The sequence below is a fragment of the Narcine bancroftii genome, chromosome 5 (genome assembly GCF_036971445.1).
Source record: "Narcine bancroftii isolate sNarBan1 chromosome 5, sNarBan1.hap1, whole genome shotgun sequence".
NCBI classification, from domain to species: Eukaryota; Metazoa; Chordata; class Chondrichthyes; order Torpediniformes; family Narcinidae; genus Narcine; species Narcine bancroftii.
The window spans coordinates 23,733,846-23,748,065 of NC_091473.1; the positions used below are offsets into that span (position 1 = coordinate 23,733,846).

Here is a 14,220-nt window from a genome sequence, read left to right on the forward strand (position 1 = left end):
AGTGACAATGTAATTTGGCCTGCTTATAAACAGGATTGGACTGCCAGAAGAAGCTGTTAAAGCGACTAAAGAATTACAATGAAACATGCTTCATGTATAAGGAAGGGCACAGCTGCACAGATAGAAACAGAAAATTCAGAGAATGTGCCATTAGAGAGGTACAGTGTAGAAACAGACCCTTAAATCCATTTTATTCCTTCCACATTTCCATCACTTCCCTCACACTACCACTTACCAAGCCACCAGGGGACATTTACAATGGCTGGTTAAGCCACAAACCCACACATTTTTGGAATTTGAGAGGAAACTGGAGCATTCAAAGGATATTCCACAGCCACAGGGAGAAGATAGAGATTCCACACAGGCAATGTGATTAGGATTGAAATGAGGTCACTGGAGTTGTAAAGCTGCAGATCTAGTAAGTACCACCCTGAAATGCTGTTTGTCCAGCAAGGAAAGAGGCGAGTGTCACATTTGTGGCCCGAAATGTGAAGCTAATAAAACATCGAACACAAGTTTTATCAGGTAAACTTCTCAGAGTCTTTATTCTCCAGTTTCCTTTGTTCTCCTGCTTGTGCTCTTATGTCCCTCTCATACCACGTGACTTCCGGTACATCTCATACATATTCATTATCATGACATCCCTCCTTTAATCAGAAATAAACTTTACCTTCACTTACCAATATCCCTCGAAAACCTACAAACATCGTAACTAATGGTAATACTATAACTCAACTACATAAAATTTACTTCCTACAGCACTCATACATGCACTTTATGATATAAGATTAAAATACTGTCCCAAAGTTCTTATTAAAACTATGGCACAAAGTCTTCGTATCGTTTGGGCGCTTTCCGGTTTCGTTTCGGCCTGCCTGCGATATTGTCATCGCTTCTCGGTTGTTCACTCTCAGTGTCAGAAATACTGCTCGCCACGGCTTCGGGTGTTTCTGGCGCTCTAGTCACTTCACCAGGAGTGCTGGTAACTGCCTCTGGAACATCATCAGGTCTCTCAGTTTCAGCATCTCGTATTGGCCTTTCAACCTCTTCACTCGATGTATATCTGGACTGGTACCTTTTTACACCTGATACATTTCTCTTATACAGGACTCCAGTCGGAGATTTGACTGTCACCATACTGCCACTTCTGGATACGACAATATAGCGTTGATGGTAATAAGGTGTGTCTAGCTTACCACCAGTTTCATGCCTCACTAGAACATTATCTCCTGGCATGATGTCTGAGTACTTGGCTCCACGTTTCGAATCTGTGTACAGCTTTGCTGCACCTTTCTTTTCAGCATCGTGGTCCCTCATCTCCTGGTCGTCTCGGATTTCCTTTATTTCTGGCATTTTTGTGCGGATTTTTCTCCCAAAAAATGCTTCTGCAGGACTTTTTCCAGTGGTTGCATGAGGCGTTGCTCGATAGACAGCCACATAAGATAGCAATGCTTCTCGCCAATTTTGTCCTTCAGCGTGTGCAATCCTCAATCGTTTTTCAATGGATTGATTTTGTCTCTCTACTTCTCCGTTGGCTTGCGGCCATTTCGGAGTTACTTTATGATGGTGGATAACTGTGGTCCTCATGTATTCCGCAAATGTCTCTGAAATGAATTGTGTACCATTGTCAGAGTATAATGTAACAGGTAATCCATATCTTGCGAATATCTCTGCTAACGCTTGTATTGTTTTTTCAGTGGTTGTGGACTTCAACACCACGTACTCATAGTATCTGCTGTAGTAATCTATCACTACCATAATTGATTCACCCGTCGGTAAAGGTCCAAGAAAATCAACAGCTACGTCGATCCATGGTCCTGTCGGGAGTTGCGTACTCCGGATCGGTTCTGGCGGATTACTCCTACTTGTGATTTGACATCCGTGACAAGTTTTAACAAATTTCTCTGCGTCTTTATCACAACCTGGCCACCATACCTTGGTCCTGAGGTTTTGCTTGGTACCAACAATACCTAGGTGTCCTTCATGCGCTAAGGATACGATCTTCGGTCTCAATCTTTGCGGAATCACCAATCTGCAACCTCTTAATACACACTGTCCGATGCAACAAAGTTCATCTCTAATGGGAATGTAAGCCTTGTGAGTACACTTGTCCCATTGTCCACTCTGTGTGCATTCTCTTACTTCCATGAGTTCTGGATCACGTTTGGATTCTCTCTCGACTTCCTTCGTAGTCACAGCTTTTGGTGTCGACTGAATAGCTACGAAGCGTACAAAGCTCTCTGTTTCTGTTCCCAATTCTGACTTGGATTGTGGACCTCCATCCTTCACCAATCTGGACAGCGGATCTGCAACGTTTGCTTTCCCTGCAATGTGGATTACTTTATATTTGTAGGGTTGTAGTCTGAGTACCCATCTCTCTATTCTGGCACATGGTTTGGATCTAGGTGCATAGATCACCTCTAATGGCTTATGATCTGTGATGAGTTCAAATTCAATGCCGTATAAATATGCATGGAACCTCTCACAGGCCCATACAAGTCCGAGTGCTTCTTTCTCTGTCTGAGAGTATCTTCTTTCCACATCTGATAACGATCTGCTGGCATAGGCAATGATTCTTGGTCCTCCATCATGCATCTGGACCAACACGGCTCCTAAACCAACCGGGCTGGCATCCGCTATGACTTTGGTTGATGCCACCGGATCGTAATATCCAAGAGTATTTTCATCTGTCAGGCTTTGCTTCAGCGCTGTGAATGCTTTCTTCTGCTCAGATCCAAAATGAAATGGTACACCTTTCCTGGTTAGTTTCCTTAGTGGTTCTGCCACTGTAGCGAAATTAGGAATGAACTTTGCACAAAAATTGACCAATCCCAGGAAACTCCTCACCTCTGTTGCGTTCTGAGGTGCACGTGCCTCTTCAATAGCTTTCACCTTGGCCTCTGCAGGGTTTAGTCCTTCCCGTGTAAGTCTGTGTCCCATGAAGTCCATTTCTGACACACCGAACTGGCACTTGTTTCCATTCATGGTAAAGCCTGCCTCCTGTAGTCTAGATAGTACACACCTCAACCGTTTGTCATGCTCTTCCTTAGTTGGAGCATGGACTATGATGTCATCAGAAATGTTGGCAACTCCAGGAATGCCTTGAATCACTCGACGGATTTCATATTGGTAGATCTCCGAAGCTGCATTAATTCCAAATGATAGTCTCTTGTAACGATACAATCCACAGTGAGTCACAAATGTTGTTACATCTCGGGAACCTGGATCCAGCTCTAATTGATGATAGCCCCATTTCAGATCAATTTTTGAGAATATCTTGCTGGTGGTTAGTTCTTGAAGTACTTCCTCCACTGTTGGTATAGGGTGTCGTTCTCTAATTATAGCTTCATTGGCCATTCTCATGTCAACACATAGTCTTATGTCACCCTTTGGTTTGGGCACAATCACTACGGGACTGACCCATTGTGTCGAATGTTCCACCGGTTCAATAATGTCTTGTTCGATCAATTCTTTAATTTTGGCTTCGACTTTCCCACGAAGTCCAAACGGAGTTCGGCGCATTGGTTGTGCCTTGGGTTTGACCGTTTCATCTACCGCTAGCTTCAATTGTCGACCTTTCAGCTTTCCTACTCCTTGGAAGACTGCGGGGAATTCTTGCTTCATATCCTCGTATGACTGAACTGAATTGACACAAGCTCCAATATAAAGTATTGCCAGGTCTTGCGCTGTGCTTCTACTCAGCAATGGTTCTCCCTTCTCTTCTAAGACCATAAACTCTGCTTCGGTGTACTTATCTCCAGCTTCAACAGTTGCAGTAAAACATCCAATGGCCTGCAATGGCTTGGTTGCTGTGTATGGATACAGTTTCTTGGAACACTTCTTTGAGGTACAGATGATCTTTTTCCTTTTCAACTTCTCCCATAAATGTCGATCAATCACATTACTGTCACTGCCTGAGTCTACAATGACCTGCACTGTCACTCCACCAATGATCACTGGGACCTTCTCATGATGTACTTCACTCAACGTAAATTGGTAACAACTCTGTCCCTCCTGGGTATCATCATCGTCACCGTCTATCTGGCGGATGGTATCTTTCTTTCCAGGATACTTTCCTTTCCCCCAGACTTTGCCTTTGGAAGTTGTACTCTTCCTCTTCTGGTCTGCATTGGACTTGCTTTTGCACTTCTTTGCAAAGTGGTCCTTACCTCCACACTTTCTGCAAACTTTGCCTTTGGCCGGGCAATATGGGTCTTTTCCAAAGTGACCTCGTTTTCCACATCGATAACACTCCACGTCCTGTGATTATGGCGATGTGAGAGCCTCTTAACTTGCTGGCTTGAGTTGTCTTTCAGGGTCATGGTATGAAATTGCCCTTCAACAGCCTCTAATGCAGCAGCAATGGCTAAAGCATCGGTGAGTTCCAACTCACTCCCTCTTTCCAATAGACGTCTTCTGAGTTTATCTGATCTGCAGTGCTGTACAACTTGATCCAGTAATTGGTTGTCCAAATCAGCTGGCATGTAATTGCATCCAACAGCTAGCTGGCGTAGTCTCGTCACGTACTGAGCAATTGTCTGGCCATCTTCTTGTCTCGTTCTCCGAAACAAATGGCGTTGAAATGTAGCATTCGGTGTCACTACATAGTGTGCATTTAATGCATCTACCGCTTTCCGGTACTCATCCTTTCTTCCAGTATTCAAAAGTGTCTTAAATGTTTCCCGAACTGCGGGACCAGCAGTGAAAAGAAGTAACGCCCTTCTCTGCGCTTTTTGTTCAACTGTACCGGTATCTAGAAATAGGCCACGACTGTTGGCGTAGGATTCAAATTCTTCCAGCCATGCCTTCCACTTCACACTTACAGTGCTTGCATCACCCGTTGGGTCAAAATGAGCAATTCCACTATGTGTTAGAAAGCCACCGTCTGTCCCAGCCATGAGGAAATATTCCAGCCCCAAAATACTGAGTCAAAGAGAAAATTCTTATCACCTTGAAGTTGTCTGTTTAATCCTCTGTAATCTTCTTTAGTCTTTAATTTTCTTCAAGCTTCTTTCATCCTCGTCGCCAATGTCACATTTGTGGCCCGAAATGTGAAGTTAATAAAACATCGAACACAAGTTTTATCATGTAAACTTCTCAGTGTCTTTATTTTCCAGTTTCCTTTGTTCTCCTGCTTGTGCTCTTATCTCTCTCTCATACCACGTGACTTCCGGTACATCTCATACATATTCATTATCTTGACAGTACTTTCTCTGCATAACCTTTAATCATCATGTCAGACATGCAGTTGGTGTAATCTGAATGAAAGGAATGATCTTCTTCTCTTTAAATTCAGTATACGTTGTTCGACAATGCTTCTATTATCAGGCATGCAATATTCCTTTTTATTTAAAGGTTATCCAATGCAATAATGATCATTAACTAGCTTGGCAGATTTTGAGACCAAATCCAAAAACAGCTGTTCTTCCCTTGAAGTTTCTTGTTCATCCCTGGGGCACCCAGGAAGATCATTCTTGAACTGTCACTCCCGTAGCTCATCAAGTTTAACAATTGATATCTTGTTGACACTTATAGCTGACTGGTCCTGAACTTCATTTTTTCCTCCTAATGGTCCATTAATCATCCAACTAAGTATAGTTTTGAGAGTATAAGGTCCATCTCCCACTCCTTATGGTTCCAGAGTTTTTGGTACTAACCAGTAACTTAATCTCAGTTGATTTCACATAAAATAACATTCTTCAAATGCGTCCACAGTTCGTCATTTTGATGTAGGATGTTTCTTTTAAGCTCAGGCATAGTTTTCCGAATGTATACGCCTAGAGTTCACAAAAATCATTACTATCCAACAATCTCTAAGCCCAAAATAACACTGTTTTCCGTTATTTTAACTTGACATCGTTTTCAATAAAATTTTGACCTTCTTCCTTGTTAATTAGCCGCACGATACAAAATGATGCAGTGCTTCCTGGGTCAAGAAATGCATAAGTATGCTCTATTGCATTAGGGTTGTACAGGTACATTTAAAAGTTTGCAGTTGTTCTCACTGGCCTCAGTAAAACCATTTTTCTGTACTGAGGCTACAGCACTGGTTTCATCTGCTTCTTTTCTTGCTGTTTGTTACTTTTCTGCATTCTTCTTTTCCGAGAAGATGTGTAGCATTTTGGAAAGCTTTTGACTGCATACATCGTAGCTGAGTCACTTTTTGCAGATTTTGCTAGTGTCCTTTACACGAACAATCAAAACATACTCTATTTTCCTTCAGAAAAGCATTTTTCTCACTATGGTCTTTTTGTCCAACTGTGTACACTTTTCCAGAGCAATGCTTACCTTTACAGAACAAACATTACTTCACAGCGGCAAACTTACCTTTTCCTTCATTTCTTTATCTGAAACTGCCACGGAGGTGTCAAATGTACTTTTTTCCAACTTTGGTTTAGGGTATGATTTGGACTTTTCAACTTCTTTACTTACTGTCTGAGTGCCTTTGATAATTCCATACACTGGATCTGTGACAACGTCCACAGAGTTCAATGAACTCCACCAAATCTATAAAAGCAGCCATTTGATCATATTTTTTTCTGGTATTCAACAACTGAACTTCTCTATAGTTCTCTCATCTGGTAGGGTATTTTATTTTAAATGATTAGCATATTAGTAGACATGTCCAGTTCTTGTAGATGGCCGATCTCAGCCACGATATTGCAACATCCTCTTAGAAACAGGGCATAAGCTTATGGAACTTTCATGTCATCCAATTTTACTGACGGCCATGAGTCTTCTGTAATAAGCTGTAGCAATTTTATGCCAAAATGCTTCTTTAGTAAAGACTTAGGCCTTTCAAATCCCTCCATCAGAGGCACATGATGGCAACTGTAATGGAGGATTAAAACCATGTACTCAGATGCTTTTTGCTTATGTGGAACTAACGACACTGGGTCCACACGCAGGTCACCTTACTTTCAGAACTAGCAGATGTAATTAAACTCAGCCATGGGGACTTATCTGAAGATACACTTTGATGGAATTCTACTGTGAGGCCCAGGGAAAGCAGTTGTCAAATGCAACACTCTGAAATTGACGAATTGGTCACAACCTGTTTTGCTCGAGAAGTTTTAATAAGTCTTTGTATCTACGAGATAAACCAGGAAATCATAACATCCTGGTTCCATAATAATTAATCTTCTAAATTGTAGAATGTAATGTTCAGTTTTGATTTTGACTGACAAATATTAGAAGGAGTAGGCGCATGATTAATTGTTTTTGGGGTATATAAGCCTGTGGTCCTGCTGCTGAAGTTTAGACTCTCCGAGGGGTGGGAACATCCCTTGTCAAGAAGGAAGAACAGCCAGAGTCCGAACAACGTCCCGGTCGGGGGAGGTGGAGAAGCTGCTACCAACGCCCTGACAACCTACTACAAGTGTGCAGTCGTTGCCTCGCTTCGGCAGCTGGGACCAGTCCAAGCGTTGATAAGTATAGTTGGGAAGGGCTTGCATATTATAGTGTGAAATCAGCTTTTGAATTAGTAATAAACATTTGTATAAACTGAACTGCTCTTGGTGTGTGTGTCTATTTTCTTTCGGTAGCTCAAACACTGTGACCAATCTAAAATGAACAAAATGAAAGGTATAAGTTTACCCAAGACAGCAACTCCTTACAAGTTCTTTTGGTCGTCTTCTCGTGAACTGTTCCAAATAATATAGACAATCCTCTGAGTGTTGGCTCTTACTTCAATACTGTGTTCTAAACTTCTCATGAACACTTGGAACTGAAGTGGGTCACCATTAAAAACTTGAATCTCTCTCTGGGGGAGAGAAGAGACTGTAACTGGATTAACAATGCAGCCATTTCATCTTGCCTGAGCATACATTACTTCATTCACCTGGATTTCTGTTACCTGATGGGAGCATCAAGTATTCTGCATCGAAAGATGGTATTTGGCTCACATCTCTGTCCACTGTGGTCATTGCTAGGGTTTGGCACCACTGTGCGTTAACATGATTTGTTTGGGTACATACATCTTTCGTAACCGTGGCAATGGCTCTGCCTTGGTATAAAATATTTTCTTTTTCTGTAATCCTTCCTCAAAATGTGACTCCATAACGTTAAATGCTTTAGATAATTTACTTCGAATACCAGATTCCTCTGAGTCTTCTAGTGCCTTCGTCCTGGCTTTATTAACAGCAATTTATGTTTCCAGTTTCAGACATTCCTTTCAGCTCTTTAGCTGCACCTCCCCCCTTCGTATCTACTCCTCCTGCTCTTCTAAAGCCAACATATTTTGAAGCAATTCTTGTTCCAATTTAAGAATGGCCACGTCAGCTTGAACCTTTAAACATGCAGATGCAGTACTTGAAGTACAGGAAGCTCCGAAGCTTAATCTGGAACTTCTTGTGCTTCTTCTGCTTCCAGAATTCGACACACTATCACTTAGTGGTACATCATATGGTATGTCAGATATTGCCTTAATATCTGACTTTTTCTCTAGTTGGAATTGCACATCCTTTGCATCTTCATCTTCTTCACCACCAGCTTGTGACACATCTTCAGCGATTTCCTCGTGGCTGATCTTAAATTCTGTTGATGCTTTTTGTTGTAATTCTGTGGGGTTTGTATTCCCAGCAATCAAAACCTTCTCTGCTTCTCTTGCCTCTTTCAGTCTTATTTGAAGAGCAGTTTTGTTTTCACTTGTATCCAAGTCCTGATGTTGTATAATTCTTCTCTCAGTTCCTTGACCTTCACCTTCTCGATACGTCGCTCCTCAGGGGCACCAATTTCAGCGGCGACTGCCATATTATCCTTATCCATCCAGCTAACCGCCTGGTTCTTAGGCACCAAGCTTAATAATAACTCCAAACCCAAAACAGTCCTCAAAGGACAAGCGGCTATTTCTCCAAACTGTGTTCAAATTTGGAATAAACACACAGAAGGAATCCTTAAGTAAGGCTTGCCGCTTCCAAAGGCCTTGATCCTACTGTTAACAATTGCATCTCCAAGAGTTCTAAAAGCTCTACTGAGCTGAATCAATCCAATTCAAATTCCAAATCCAATTTCCAGTAGTAACGACTACTTTCCATTATAGTCATTTAGAGGATAAAAGAATCTTGTTTTTGTCGAGCCTCATTCAAACAAATTTGAAAGTTAAGTTTTCCAAACTTTATTAAGTGATAAGAAACATTGTTAATGTTATTGTAAGTTGCTAAACTTTATTACATCCATTAAATTTTGTTAGATGCCTTTTAAACGTTGTTAAATAGTCAATAGGAAATAATGTTGGAGCATTCTGTGTCCTCCATTTCGCAGCCATAAGAAAACTAAAACTAAAAGCCTATCTCTCCAACAAGCTCAGAGACCCGCTATGACCCTGGCTCAAAGATGTTGCTAGGAGACAGCATAAAAATATGTTAAAATCACAAAGCCACAAACGGACTGCTTGTGAGTATGAAATACATTTGAACCCCTACAAGCACATACATCATGGTGAGTAGTTAGTGTACATATACAATTTACTGGCCTTTCACCATTTAAGGTTACAATTTTGTAATTAAATATATAATATTTGAAAATTAGCAAGTACAAATGTAATAACCTTTCAATATTACCTTGAGTCTGAGCCAGATGCAGAAGTTTGTAAGTGACATAACGGCCATTCTCTACATCCTGCAATGGCCCCTCTGAATTCAGCTTCTCCAACTGGGCGAGTAGACTCTGAATACGAGAATTTCTGAAGGCAATAAAAAATAATTAGTTGAAAAATAGGTAATTAGAACCTTTGAAAAAAATCAAGTACATGTCGTCTTGAAGAGTCTTAATTTTGTACTTTGGATCTGAACAATAACGTTCAGATGTGTTCCTTTCACATCCACAGTCAAGTTTTAAATTCCCAAACAACAATTCCCAAGGAACAAATGAGAAGATGTACTATTCTGTAAATCTGCATTATTTAACTTCCATATGTGGATGGCCTTACACATTTAGGAAGTCTACTATCAGTAGCTGAAATCATCCACAACTTTAAGACTCCTGGATTTCTTCCACCAGCACTGGTATAGTGATTATAATTCTGAACTATAAGATTTCCAAACTTCTAAATACAACATTTATCTGCAATTTTACTGTACATCTCATCAGGTGTGGTCCTGTTGTCCTCCATCTACCAACAGTATTCCTCAGCCTACCATACAAGGGTAATCAACTATCATACTTATGTGGAAAAATAAGACAAGTGGAAATTTGTAAATATCTCCATTGTTATGATGTCACAAAGGCCAGCTACATCACAAAACAGCTTCAAACCATTGCTTAGGGCTACAAATTTCACAACAGTATTCGGTTCCTTAAATGTAATGCCCATTATAAATTAAATGGTCCATGACATCCAGCAAAAAAAATCACAAAATTAATTTTTTTCAGTAAAGTAATATCCTGAAGTTTTTCTTCAATTAACATTGGAGACCATATAATAGTCAATTAGGTCAGAAGATCAAAACATTAAGCAGTATTGGATCAGATGAGACGAATAAACTATAATTTCTTTTTTTCTATAATCCCCCTGTATAATAGGCATTAATGGTTAATAGATAATCTATACAAAAGAACAAGTAAATATAGAAAATATAAGATTAGAAATCAAAACTTTCAGCTTCCTGTAAAAGACAGATTATAGTAATAGGTCTATTTAAGTAACCAGACTTGCTGAACGAAACCTTTCTTGTTTGGAATTGTATCCATGGTTTTCCCTAGCAACCAAAAATTTCTTGATCATCCATAATAATTACAATCTCTCCACATACAAAATTGAATTTAGCTTTAGATCATTTTTGTCTCTCGTAATAATGAAAGTTATTCTTTAATCCATCCTTTCCAAAATAAATCTGCAATAAATTGCACTTGTTTTCATCTGTGTCTTGCATAATTATCTTTTTTGAAATTTGATATCTCATTATCAAATGCCTTTTTCTGACAAAAACAAATTATCTCCAATTCAGCATTCTTCAACTCATCGAATGTTAGGTAACAACATTTGAGTCTTCAGATTCTCTTTCTTGACACGATTTAAAAGCATAGTTTTTAATCTCAGAATCCACGCTACTACCTTTTTCAAATGAAAGAGTGATAGTATATTAATAAAGTGATCGGACCATTTTCATTAGATATTTGAATAGTGTTTACATTAGTGCTTTGGATTTCAGGATGCTCCATTGAAATTTCTTTTAATTCTTCCAGATTTTTAAGTCAATCTTCTTGAGATTGTGAAAGAAACTGAGGAACAGACACCCATGTGTTGGCTCTTTTCAGAAAAGATTGAACTTTTGATCCTCATGAAGCCATGTCAGCTGGATTATCCACTGTTTTTACATATCTCCATTGATTAGCATGTGAAACCTTTTCGATTTCATCAACTCTGTTAGTTACAGAGGTACAAAACCTTGTGGTTTTGTTATTAATGGATTTAAGCACTGATGTACTATCAGTCCAAAACATGGAGTCTGTTAACTCCATCTGTAATTCCCTTCTTAACACAGTGTCCATTTTGCTCGCCATAGTAGTGGCAGTCAATTCCATTCGAAGTATAGGGACTGGCTTTAATGGAGCCATTCTAGGTTTTCCCATTACAAATCCACAATGTACTTGCTCTTGGCTATTTCACAGTACTAAATAACTGACAGTATCAAAACCACCTTCACTTGCATCAGCAAAGTGGTGTAACTGAGCAAATGTGGCAATTCCAAAGTCTTCTGGTTTAAAACATCTGTTGACTTCAAAGTTTTCTAACATTTTAAGTCTCTCAATCCAATTTATCCAATCCTGTGCGATGGATTCTGGTATAGTTTCATACTATCCAAATTTTCTTTTGCACAATTCTTGCAGAATTTTCTTGACTATTAATACTACCTGTGCCATTATTCCCAAAGGATCATATATTAAACTTACAATCGAAAGAATACCTCTTCTTGTTAAAGGCTGTTCTTTCAAAACAATTGAACTTGAAAACATCAGATTGAACACACCATTGCACTCCTAGAATTCTTTCGACAGGTAGAACATCATAATCTAAATCAAGATGTTTTATTTCCTTCACTCTTTATGCCTCATGAATAACAGTCAATACATCTCAACTGTTGCTAATCCATTTTGTAAGGAAGAAACAAACTTCTTTATTACAGATCTCCTTTAGGCCACCATAACAATCGATAAAAAAAATCACCATCTTCTGATGGTGCTTTTACTTGATGAAACATGGCTTCAATATCTGCAGCAATAGGCTCTTTAGAAAATCTTATCAGAACACCCATTAAAGTACTGGTTAAGTCTGGACCTTGAAGAAATTGAGAATTCAATGTAACTCCTTGAAATGATGCTCCAAAATAAAATTCTACGCAGAGTTTCTTCTTTTGTGGATTTTTAACTCCACGATTAAGTAAATACCATTTTCTACCATTTTTACATTCCAAGATATCTTCTGATACTTTTTGTACATAATCCTTGGCTATCATGTCCAACATGACATTTGCATATTCCAAATGAATGGAAGAAATTCTCTTGAATTTTCTCTTTAAATTCAGCATATGCTGTTCTGCAATAATTTCATTATCTGACATACAAATTTCCCTTTTCTTCAAAGGGAATGGTATACAGTAATGACCATCAGCATGTTTTACAGAATTTGAAACTAAATCCAGAAACTGCTTGTCCTCCTTTGAAGGTTCTTGAATTCAGGAAAGACATTCAGGAAAATCAATTTTAAACTTTTGTTCCCACAGATCATTAAGTTTCACAACTGAAATTCCGTTGAAATTCACATTCAACGTCTCCCGATCATTTTTCCACCCAATGGTCCGTTAATCGTCCATTCACAGCATAAGCTCTGTTATTTTAACTCTTTATTGCTTTCAGAGGTTCGAGAGCTTTTGGTATATCTAATCTGATTAGCATCTCAATCTTGGCATCAATCTTAGGTAAACAAACATATTTTAGATGAGCCCTCTGTCTGATATCATCCTGATATGGAATATTCTCCTTATTCACCAGCTATTCAATCCAGAAATTTCTAAACCTGAAACTATTTTAGTTTCAATGTTCCTTTCATTATTCATTGTCTTCAATAAGATCGGTGATATTTTTTCCATGAAGATTAAGTTTATTCATTAATTTAACAGTACAAAATGATGTGGTACTTCCTGGATCAAGAAATGCATAAGTCTTCAGTATGAAGCTCCCCTATTTAGCTTTAACCTGCATAGAAATTATTCAGAGAGCTTTGTCACTGCCCCCATTAAGACTGTTTGTCTGAACCAAAGCTGACTTTGACTATCTCTAAAGTCTTGGATTCAGATTGTTTTGAACTTGACTTCGTTGAGTGACTTGGGATGCTTTAAACTGCATATATCACGGCTGTGTCGCATATTACAAGTTTTGCTGATGTATTCTTTACACAAGCAGCCAAAACATATTCCATTCTTCTTTAAAATGATTAATTTCTCATCATGCGACTTTTTCTCCAATCGTGAACATTTTTTCTAAAGCATGTTGTTCTTTGCAATACAAACAGCTTTCCTGGACAATTTGATCTTCCTTCTCCTTTGTTTCCTTGTTCTTTCTTGTGCTTATATCTGACACAGCAGTTTCTGTTGAGACAATGACTTAGACCTTTTTACATCTTTAGGAACTATTGAACTATCCTTAATATTTACAAATACCAGTACAGTGTTAACATGCACATGCCATTCCAAAAATTGTACAACATCCTCAAAAGTGGTGTCCCTCCCAGAAAGAATCTTAAGCCCTGCAATTTTGGTTCTCCATAATTCCTCATCTTATAAGGGAATTTGTTTATAATAATCAACAAATTAACTTGCAAATATGCACTACTTCCCATTGTGTTACAACCTTTTATCAGAAAGAGTGGATATGCTTGTAAACCCTTTGTGTCCTCTGATTTTATTGCTGACCAAGAAAGAATCTTGTCTATGTGGGCTCTTACAATTTTATGTTCATCACCTTAATGATGATGCAATAATTATTTTGCCTTTTAACTCCTCCAGTATACCGTTCGAAGTAAAAAAGACGATCTTTAGCGTTTTTATTACTTTTAATGTGATGTTAAAAGGATTTCATAAATGTCAGATATTGTAATGGATCTCCATTAAAAACTGGAATTTCCTTCTTAGGAAAATCGTATGAACCTTGTTGCTGCGCTGTAACATAGCAGAGATTTTATTTTGTCTTGTCAACCATGGCTTGCAACTGGTTGTCTTGAGG

General features: G+C 38.9%; 1 protein-coding gene and 1 long non-coding RNA gene across 9 annotated transcripts in view; one reads left to right on the forward strand and one right to left on the reverse strand.

Moving 5' to 3' along the window:
- Window positions 1–10,314, reverse strand: part of lrrn1 (leucine rich repeat neuronal 1) — a 142,603-nt gene extending 132,289 nt beyond the window's left edge. For 3 of the 8 annotated variants that reach the window (XR_011357377.1, XR_011357374.1, XR_011357375.1), the window contains exons 1-2: window positions 9,929–10,073; window positions 9,561–9,682 (exon numbers count right to left, since the gene is read on the reverse strand). The gene's annotated coding sequence lies outside the window, so the exon portion shown is untranslated. The other 5 variants (XR_011357376.1, XR_011357378.1, XM_069936949.1 and 2 more) reach the window with 5 other exon arrangements.
- The window catches only part of LOC138763197 (uncharacterized), a 120,159-nt gene continuing 115,319 nt past the window's right edge, over window positions 9,381–14,220 (forward strand). Inside the window, exon 1 of the long non-coding RNA XR_011357385.1 lies at window positions 9,381–9,438. This is a non-coding gene — a long non-coding RNA (uncharacterized lncRNA). The remainder of the gene's footprint in view (window positions 9,439–14,220) is intronic.